Here is a 10,227-nt window from a genome sequence, read left to right on the forward strand (position 1 = left end):
AAGGTGCATTGATCTTCCTGTCTTACCTCAGCTGCTGAAGTGACAAAAACCCATGCCAGATCTTTTACCCTAGGTGCTGGAGAGTTAGGCTCTGGTCCTTATGATGGTTTCACAAGAATTTTCCTCACTGACTCATCCTCTTAGCCCTTGATCACAGTTTTATATGATATATGAGCTTTAGATCAAAGACCAAAGATCCAGGGTGGCTATCCATTTGTCTACATGGGTTCAGTAAAGCACCGACCACCATTTAGAAGGGTGAGGAGACAAAGGCACTATGCAGTGATGCAGTAAGAGTAGAATCCCAGCCACTCCCCCCCCCCGTTGAGATGTTTTATTATGGACCTGGTAAGGAGCATCCCTTGCCTCCGAGACTATGGCATGCTCCCTTTAGAAAGAGGGGTTTCAGTGCTCACAGGAGACAAGCTATGTTAGAGAATTTCTAAGATCAATACTGACACAGAAAGAAAGAAGAAAAATGGAAACAATATTTTTAGACATTACTGCTTAGTTTACAGAAAAGACACTCGGAATTCGACAGCCCTCACCCGCACGCCATTTCATAGAGAAGAGACTACTTTCTGTGACTTGCTTTAAGGAGAGGAAGGGAATCAGCAAAAAGGAAGCTAAGAAATCAGACAGATTCCACATTTGGAGGCCTATTTCTGAGGTCTTGTGATGCCCAATGCTAGGGTGACTAAACATGGTGAGTTTGGAAACAGGGTCAGGGATGGAGTACATGATTTCCTCAAACTCAGGCTTCATCTGAGTGTCATTCTGTTTCCACATCCATAAAGGGAAGGTAGGCATCAATTCATAGGATTCTTGGGAAACATGAATGGGACAATTTGTAAAACTGTTTGCTGATCACTTACGCTATTGCTAGTAAAAAGATTCAAAAAGAAAAACCCTTCACATCTGTAGCCAAATGTCCTATTATTACGTTTATAGCCTCAGAGCTCAGCACATACTAAACATTCGGGAGAATCTTTTAAAATTGTTTCATATATACATATGTGCTAAATGTCTTCTGCATATCCCCTTGCCACTGAAATGCCAAGCCTCCCTTTCTAAGCTGCTCTGCTCCAGTGTGGTCCTGCTGGAGGCATCCTCATAATTGCTTCTTTCCCGTGAAAGGAGCTATGTGGGACCTGGGTGGACTGCTTGCTCTAGGAAGAATCACAGCTAACTGAACAGCCCAAGAATCAGTTCAGGAATCAATCTCATCCGGGCTGTGCACTTGCATTTAATGGTCCCCATAACAATTTGTTCCACCGATGAAGTGCAAAGTTGCGTTTCAAGATAAGCAGTCACATGTTCAGCTAAGCCACTAGAGCAGGCTTTTTTCCCTAGCACCATATCATTCTCCTTGATTGCATTTTGCTGGGATCGTGAGCAGGTATTGCTATGCTGCATTATTTGGATTTTAAATTCAAACTTTCTGTAAATATTTATGCTTTGTGTGGGAAGAGCAAGTTGGCATTGCTGATAAAATAGGCCCAAGGAAAGGCAAACCTCTCTCCAGGCATTCTAAGGTGGGGACAGACCTACAAAAGCCTCCTGGCTTTAGAATCAGAGACAGGATGATGCTGATCCTCTAGTTGAGCCAACCCAAGTGAGTGTTCAAATTGCAGATGAGGGACCTCATTTCCAGGAGCACCTCACTTCATTACCTGTAGGTCTGCTGGCGATTAGCATTTTGACAAGTTCCAGCTGTTGCTGATTGGTCAATTCCAAGTGCCTACTTGGAGAATGGGTGTTCTAAAGGAAAAGTGAGAGCCTAACCACATGCAGGGTCTTTCCCTAACAAAAGGAGTTTTATGAATGAGTTTCATGGATCCACATTTTTTTCTCTAGCTGGAATAGGGATGTGGCTTGGAGGTGGGAGAGCACGTGAGATCACATGCCTGGAAGTCCTCCACGGGACAGGAAGACTCATGGGAGCCAAGTACCTTTAGCGGCACACTGTAGCTTTTGGCTTCAGTATCCTGCAACTCCTGGAAGTTCCAAATGGAGCCTTGCAAGGAAGTCAGCATAGCATGGGGGACTCTGGCAAAGAAGGGCATGACTTTCCAGTCAACTTGCCCCAGGCAACAGTAAAAAAAAGCGGACCCAAATACAGATGGTGGTTCTGGGAGATTGCAGCACTGCTGGGGCCCTGCGTGAAAAAAAAATGGAGCCCAAAGTAAAACCCTTTGGCACGTCAGAACCGGAACCCTGAAACTCAAGGCTAGAAGTCAGTTCTTCTGGTCCTTGAGCCCATGGACAGAAAATATCAGTATTCTGTGTCTTTTGCTGTTTACAAGATAGCAAGAACACTGCGGTAAAGAAGCCACGTTTTAATGTGGTCCTATTTCCATTGCACAAACACGAAGCTTTACTTGCAGAAGACTTTATCTTTGTACATTATGTTGACTGTGTCATTTCTCAACTGAAAACTTAACCGTAGTGTGTACCAGCAGGAGCATCACCTGAGAACCTTCTAGAAGTCAGCTGGCCAGGCCTCTCCCCTGGCTCCCGGTGCCCATCATAGTCATCTAAGAACTGCTTCATATTAACCACTGTCTCTCTCGGATCCCCTTAGCTATAATCAGTGTGTCTGTGTTATACATATTGAATGGCGGCCTTGACTATTATGCCAGGTGCAAAAACTACTTCAGAATCATCATTCTGTTCTCAGAAATGTTTATTACTTTTTATGTTATTGGCACAAACTGGCTCTTTACAGAAAGCCCAGAGAGAACTATCCTCAAAAGCGAGGATGAGAACATGACTTGTTCAGTAGTAATAGCAGCAGTAACCAGAGACAGCACTCCCCAGTCCCCGATTTTACACCTGGCTCTCGGGCCCTCTGCTGCTCTAAAAGCCTTGCAGGGGAACATTGATTCCCTCCCACTGCCAACCATGTCTGCTCAGAATTACCTAGGATGGTACTTAGCAGAAAGCAGGGCTGTCAATCTCCCCACCTGCTCCTAACTTCAGTGATGGTCCCGAGTGCCGAGTGAAAACAGTGTCGAAAGACCGCTAAGCCTCAGCAATGCCTTGTATTCTCTGCTCCGCTTGTGGAGAAAGGCAGTGGTCTATGGTCGCCCAGGCAACAGAGGTTACACGATGAGAGCTATGCACATGGGAGGGGGCATGGACTGGGGCCCATCTGAAGTATCTCTAGAATTTCTTTGAAGTCACAGATGTAGGGAAAACTGGAGCCTCTGTTTTCCAGTCTCTATATTTTACATAACTGGTGTAGATGATTATTAAGGAAAGTGTTGTAGTGGGGTAAGAAATCTCAAAAATGTAACACATCACCTGAGTGGTGTGTGTGTGTGTGTGTGTGTGTACAGTGTCTATGTGCATGGTGTATGTGTGCATGCTTGTATATGTGTGTGCTCATATGTTTGCATGTGTGCACTGTGGACATGCATGATGTGTGTGTGCTTGTATATGTGTGTGTACCCATATGTGTGTGTACATGTGAGCACTGTATATGTACGTGATGTGTGTGTGGTCGTACATGTGTGTGCATGTGTGCACTGTATATGTGTACGATGTATTGAGTGTGTACATATATGTGTGTATGTGTATGCTCATCCTTCATTTTCTCTTTAGTTGTCTCATGGCACTGGGTAGGCTGCAGTTAGTACATACAGCTATGTATGTGACTAACCTGTAGGTACAAGTATGATGATGATCTAAGGTCAGTGGTTTTCATCCCATCCGACAACAGGACCTCAAACTGATTTGAAGTATCTCTAGAATTTCTTTGAAGTCACAGATGTTTTTCACAGAGACTCTTTGCGGTACTCCCTGGTATTAGTGTGTTAGGACCCTGCATTTCTTTTGTGAGTTCCAGCCATTGTCAGTGTCATGCTTGAAGATGCTTGGCAGGCGAGAGCCACAGCGTCTTTGATGACAGAGAAAGTGCTGTTGGTAGACACTTAGCAAAACTGTTCTTCTGGTTTTCATAGAATTTACCCCCTGTTCTGTGGAACAGAAATCCTGTATGCAGATGCCACCCACATTCAATTATTATATCCCTCTGCTTATGACAAACTTTTGAACAGACTGGGACCCACGCATCCTGACTTGCAAGCATCCTCTGGGACGGCTCTCTGTCTGTGTGCATCTGAGCAACACTGTGAGACAAATGAGAACAGTCTGCAAACCCGTCGATCTGAAACCAGATGACAACTGAGTGAGCATTGCCTACAGGTTTTCAATTCTCTTTGGAAAGAGCTAGCAACGTCCAAAACAAGTATGCTGAACTGTATGAACAACATTATAGAAACTGAAAGGATGTAAAACCACAATTCCTGATCAAAATTTTAGTGCTATATTTCCCACTCAAATATAATTCATAAGATAAGTTAGTCTTGATCTGCAACTTTGTTTACTCCATAAAAAAATTTGGCTTCAGTATGTTAGTCATACAAAGATAACAAGAAAGAAAACAAATCGAATTTTCCCTAAATGTAAAATAGTTAGTATCACTATCAAAATTTAGCCGGTGGCTTTTGTCTATAAAAACTTTACTCATTGCATCATGAGCTGTAAATCTGGTGTGTTTACTGATAAAAGAAGTAGGAGAGAAGAATCATGGGGACTGTCATTATTAGTGAAAGGATTAACTTTAAAATAGATACAGTTTGATAAGATAGAGAAAACAACCCAAAGATGTGGAATAGAAAATAACTGTCGGGAAATGTGCCGATTAAATGCACCAAATATCGAAAAAAGAAACAGAAGATTGTAAAATGAAGGCAGACAGGTGAGGAGAGTTATGTGCGGTGCTAGTGAGGATGGATAAGGGAGGTTTAAAAGGAGAGTTATGTGCAGTGCTAGTGAGGATGAATAAGGGGGGTTTGAAAACATTCTCAGTCAACTATCTATTACAAATGTGAGACATATCTCAGTTCAAGCAAGGTGACCCTGGAGATGGATCATCGCACAAAACCCCCCTTAATGTTCCTAAGGGTGAAACTTTGATGGCCTTCAACCTGATCCATAGCTTCGTCTGCACAGATCAGATTCTGTTTGATTTTGCTGTCTTCTGAAATAAGAATGCCTTGTTTGAATTACTCTAGCTGCCTTGTGTGGCTTTTTCTGAAGCCATTATATTATTCCTCGGGCAAATCAGACCTTCATGGTGCTGTCTACACAGTTGGAAGAACCCATTTCACTTGTACTCCTTTTTAAGTTGGGCAAACTGCCTCCAACACTCCTCCGCATCTAATCTGTCCTTCATACACGGGCAGAGACCACCATCCCACTGGGTTTTCCACTGGGCAGGGCACCAATTCTTAAATAATTCTTTAAAAATAAACCTTGAGTCTAAAATACTTCAAAAGAGTCCTGGGTTTGTTTTTTTTATTAATTCCATTTTATGTTTCTGCACAGGTATGCTTTAACATCTGTGAGGAAGAGTAGGAGGAGAGTAGTAGGGGGAGGGAAGGAGAGTGCATGGGAAAAGAAGGAGAGAACCTTCAATAAAAAGGTCAGTTTACATCCGACCTCTGCTCTGCTGGATCCTCAGGAGCCACAAAGCCATATGATCCTCCGGGGCAGATTTATCTTACCCCCACAGTGATGCCTCGCATCATCCAAAGAAAAGGAAACAAAATGAAGAAATAGGTTCCATACTTCAGAACAAGCACTAAAAAGAATGCATGCAATTTTCTGTTGCAGCTGGAAACTCATATTTCTCTGTGCTTTATGTTGGCAGATGTTGTTTGCCAGTTATCGCCTGGTTTTCATGAATTATTAAGAGCTAACCCTAATGAAGCAAATATTTTGTATTTCAATCCAAAGTGATAGGATTGAAAGGACCTGAACAAAGGCGCACAGCCATTTTCCTGTAACACGAAGGAGTTTCCCTTTCACTGAAAAGTGATCCTCTTTTCCTCAATTTTATGGAATTGTAAAAGTTCTGGCATCTGTAATTCTAGCTCTTGGGAAGTAGAGGCAGGAGGTCCAGGCCAGAGTCATCTGTGCGGAGAGGCCAGCTGTACCAGATAAGAGCACAGGATACTTGAAACGTGGACTCAGTCTACTATCCAATTCTTTCCTTCCTTCCCTTTCAGGGTTCTTTTTTTTTTTTTTTTCAGTCATGGCAAGCTGATTTTGCAGTGGTGGGAATAGAACCCGGAACTTGGACATGCTAGGCAAGACCTCTGTCCTTCACCTCCAGACTCTCAATTCTTTATTATGAGGTTCCTTAATGATCTATATGTTCTCGAGAACCATAATTGATAGTACTGTTTGCCGTTTCTTCAATTTTAAATGCTGAATATTAGTGAAATTGTTTAATTTCAGTATATTTCCAATAACACATTTCTAGTTATTCAATGCATCACATGGCCAAAGTATTGTGTTTTAATCACCTGTCAGCAAAGATGCTTCTCTGTAAGCAAACGGAAACCGTCACAGGACTCTACAACTGGACACGATGCAGCGTTCAGCGGATCATGGGAAACACAGGCCAACCTATACATCTACAACACAGCCCCTATTTCTATGGCTCAGGAAACAGCAGAGGGGGTAAACAAATTCTAAGAGCCAGAATACCAGGAATCCTGCTGGGCAACTGTCCCTCCTAGAATGGCTGCAGAGGCAAGATCTGAACAGTACCTAGATAGGAGAACTTAGAAGCTGGAAGGGCTCAAAGGGTCCCAGCCTAGACAAAGAAGTACTGGCAGTGAGTGACTGCTGGTACACACATACACACACACACACACACACACACAAACACAGAGGGTGGGAAGGAGAGAGGGAGGGAATTAGGGAAGGAGGGAAGGGGGGAGGAGAAAGAATGAATTATCCCCAGGGATAAGATCACTTATCTAATCAAAGTGGGTTAGCCTTGAAATCATAATCACACGAAGAGCAAAATCAGGTTCAATAGGTTGTATTCATGATGTGTTTGTGCATATAAAATGAAAAGAGGATAGAAATTTGAGGTCCATGTGAGGAGTTGGAGGGAGCAATATCAGGGAAAGGGGAAAGTGATGTAATTATGCTTGAATTAAAATTGTATTTTAAAATATAAAAAAATATACACAGTTAAAAGTAGCCTTGAAGAAATAAGGAAGAAGACAGAAATCTTCCAAGTATGATTCAAGTGAAAAATTTTTCTGTAGGTCCTTCCCTCCTCCCCAACTCAGTTCAGCACTTTCTCTCACTAGTGCAGAGAGGGTGTGAGCAGAGAACTAAGCTGGCCTGTGCTCCGCAGCTGCCTCTCCTGCTGTGGCTAGACACAAAGTCATTTCCGCATCTCTAGACTGTAAGCCAAACCGGCTTGGGGTTTCTTGGAGAGTTGTTTTCAGATCCTTCCGCTGGACTCTAAGTGATGGGACCAGTGCAAAGCTCTGAGTGTGCCTTGCTAGGAAGTTTGGTTGTCCAGAAAGCAGCAGCAGGGGCTAAATCTTTTCAATGTGAGAGGTTGTCCTGAAAAAAATCGCTTAGAGCGTAGAGACCTTTCCTCGAGGACACATGTTAGCCACCTTCCACAACCAGCCAAGGTTGGGAGGCATGGGAGAAAGTCAGGAGTGTGAATGTGTAAAGGTCAGGGAGGAAAGATTTATCCAAGAGGGGAAAGATTCAGCCATGCAGTTCTCTGAATATTCTATAGTGGGAAGTCATTCATGGAATCCACTTCTTTGTCCTGTGAGAAATGAAAGTCTAAATAATTTTGTACAGGTTATTAACCTGTACCCACAAACTCATCATGACTTAATGTGGGATGAGAGCTAGAGTTGGTCCTGGAAGCAGAAGCCAGGGCCAGGAAATAAGAAAACACATCAGAACTTATTTTTATTTTTTAGCCTTTGTTTTATTTTATTTTATTTTATTATTTTATTTTATTTTATGTGTATGGCGCTTTCTCTGCATGTATGTGTCTGCAGTGCCTGTGGAGACTGGAAGAGAGCATTGGATGTGCTGGAGTTACAGACAGTTTGGGGTTGCCATGTGTATGCTAGGAATCGAACTCAGGTCCTCTGAGCAGTAAGTACTTTTAACCGTCAAGCCATTTCTCCAACCCCCAGAAATTATTTTCAAAATATAAATATAAATAACTGTGTAATTGGCCTAAAATAGCCTGGTTCCAGTATTCAAGCCAAGACGGAAGTGGAACAGCCACAAGGGGACTTCTGCAGGTCCAGGCTGCCCACTGAAAAGACTTAGTACCTGCTGCTGCTTCCTGGGCAACCTAAAGCAACCAAAGTGGTCAAGACAGCATCCCTCCCAACAAATCCACTGGTTCTGTAGACATATTCTCTAACTAGATCCGTAGATGAACTCAGGGACACAGAATTTAACAGATAACTCTTTACAGATGCCGCGGGGAGGAATTCCCTCTTATTGAAGAGAAGGAAAATCAGATGAAAGAAACACTATATGTGTAATGTATTATTTCTTAATACCACAAAAAGTGGGGAAATGTCATTTCCCTTATTTCATATGGAAAAATGGCTTTTTAATTAGCTTTACAAAAATGTGTCGTTAAATTCACAGAAGAGCTTCATTCCGACTACCTGCTTTAGGGAGGGAAAGATCTAGAAACACCCATGGGAAAAGAAGAGAAGTTTCACAAAATTCTTGGGTGTCATCTCAAAGGCAATAGACTATCATAATTTATAACAGCAGCTGTCTCTGAATTATGGAAGATTGCCTATGTCTGCTCCATTCTGTTTATTGCCTTATTTTTGGCCACATTTTCATCTGTTCTCTCCTTCTCACTCCCTTCCTCCCTCTCTCTCTCCCTTTCTCTCCCTCTCTCTCTCTCTCTCTCTCTCTCACTCTCTCTCTCTCCCTTCTCCCCCTCCACCCCGCTCTGTGTGTAATAGGCCATTTCAGAACTGCTCTCCTGTGCAGAACTGGTCATTGGGTCATTGTCTCCAGGGAGTTGTCATCCAACTGTCCTCAGCTCTGACAACTCCTCTGTTCTTAGCTCCCAGGTGAGCCTGGTGCCTCATCCAGTGATCTCACTGATAACAAGGGCCTCTGCTCCCAACAGCCATTGTCTTGCCTGCTTAACCTGAAAAGTAGCTTCCTGTGGAGTAATGCTAAAACACTCTTCTCTTCTGAGCCAAATATCGAGAGAGGAGACCTATTCTTAGATGTCATGACTTTGTCTTTAACAGCACACTGGAGTTTATTGGTCACGATTACTAATCTATGATGTTTCACAGTATGGATAACAGGAAGCAGTCAATATTCAGGCCAATGTGAGATAGAGAAGTAGGCTGAGTTCCACACACTTATTTCTTGGGTCACCGGTTTATCTGCAGGATCGATAAGCAAATAGATAAGAGTTCAAACAATTTTTTTATTTATCTCAAATATCAAACCTTGACTTCATTCTGGCATTTGTAAGTCTGCCTGATCATTACTTGAATCACCTTTTATTCAAAAAGCTAGGCATTTGAAATAGTCTCCTTATATCCTCATATTTTTCTGTAGATGCTTCAGTTACTTCTATTCAAACTGAATTGCAGAGATTTTATGTGAAAAAATTCCGAAAATAAATAATTCATAAGTTTTATATTATGCACAGTGTTAAAAGGCAAGATGAAATTTCAGGTAGTCCACCCTGTCTCATCTGGAATGCGAGCCATCCTTTGTGTAGTGTGTTACACAGTATGTCCTACTGTGGGCTGAAGCTGTTTGTTCATTTCCCAGTCACCTAGACCATAAATAATAACACAGAAACTGTATTAAATATAACACTGCTTGGCCTATTAGCTTAGAATTCTTATTAAGTAACTCTTAGACCTTAAAGTAACCCATTTCTATTAATCTACGTATTTTTTATTTTTTTATTGATTTTTGTTGAGCTGTACATTTTGTTGAGTTCTGCTCCCCTCCCTGCTTTTCCCCTCCCCTTCAACCCTCTCCCAAGGTTAATCTATATATTTTACTATGAGGCTCGTAACTTACTGGTAAGGTTTCAGGTGTCTTCTGTCTTCTTCAGCAACTAAATGGTATCTCTTGAATCCACCTATTCTCTCTATATATCTCTGTTTGGATTTTCCACTTGGTTTTACTCTGTTAAGCCATTGGCCAAAATAAGCTCCTTTATTAACCAATGGCAATGATCAGCATACAGAGGGGAATCCTACAGCATCCTACCATATGGTATTGCTAGTCTCCACTTTAGAAGAAACACATAAAGGTTCTATAGTCCTTGTTTTATTTCATATGGTCCTGGTACTCAAATTTTATCATAGCATA

This window comes from Myodes glareolus, chromosome 16 (genome assembly GCF_982192425.1).
Source record: "Myodes glareolus chromosome 16, mMyoGla1.1, whole genome shotgun sequence".
NCBI classification, from domain to species: domain Eukaryota; kingdom Metazoa; phylum Chordata; class Mammalia; order Rodentia; family Cricetidae; genus Myodes; species Myodes glareolus.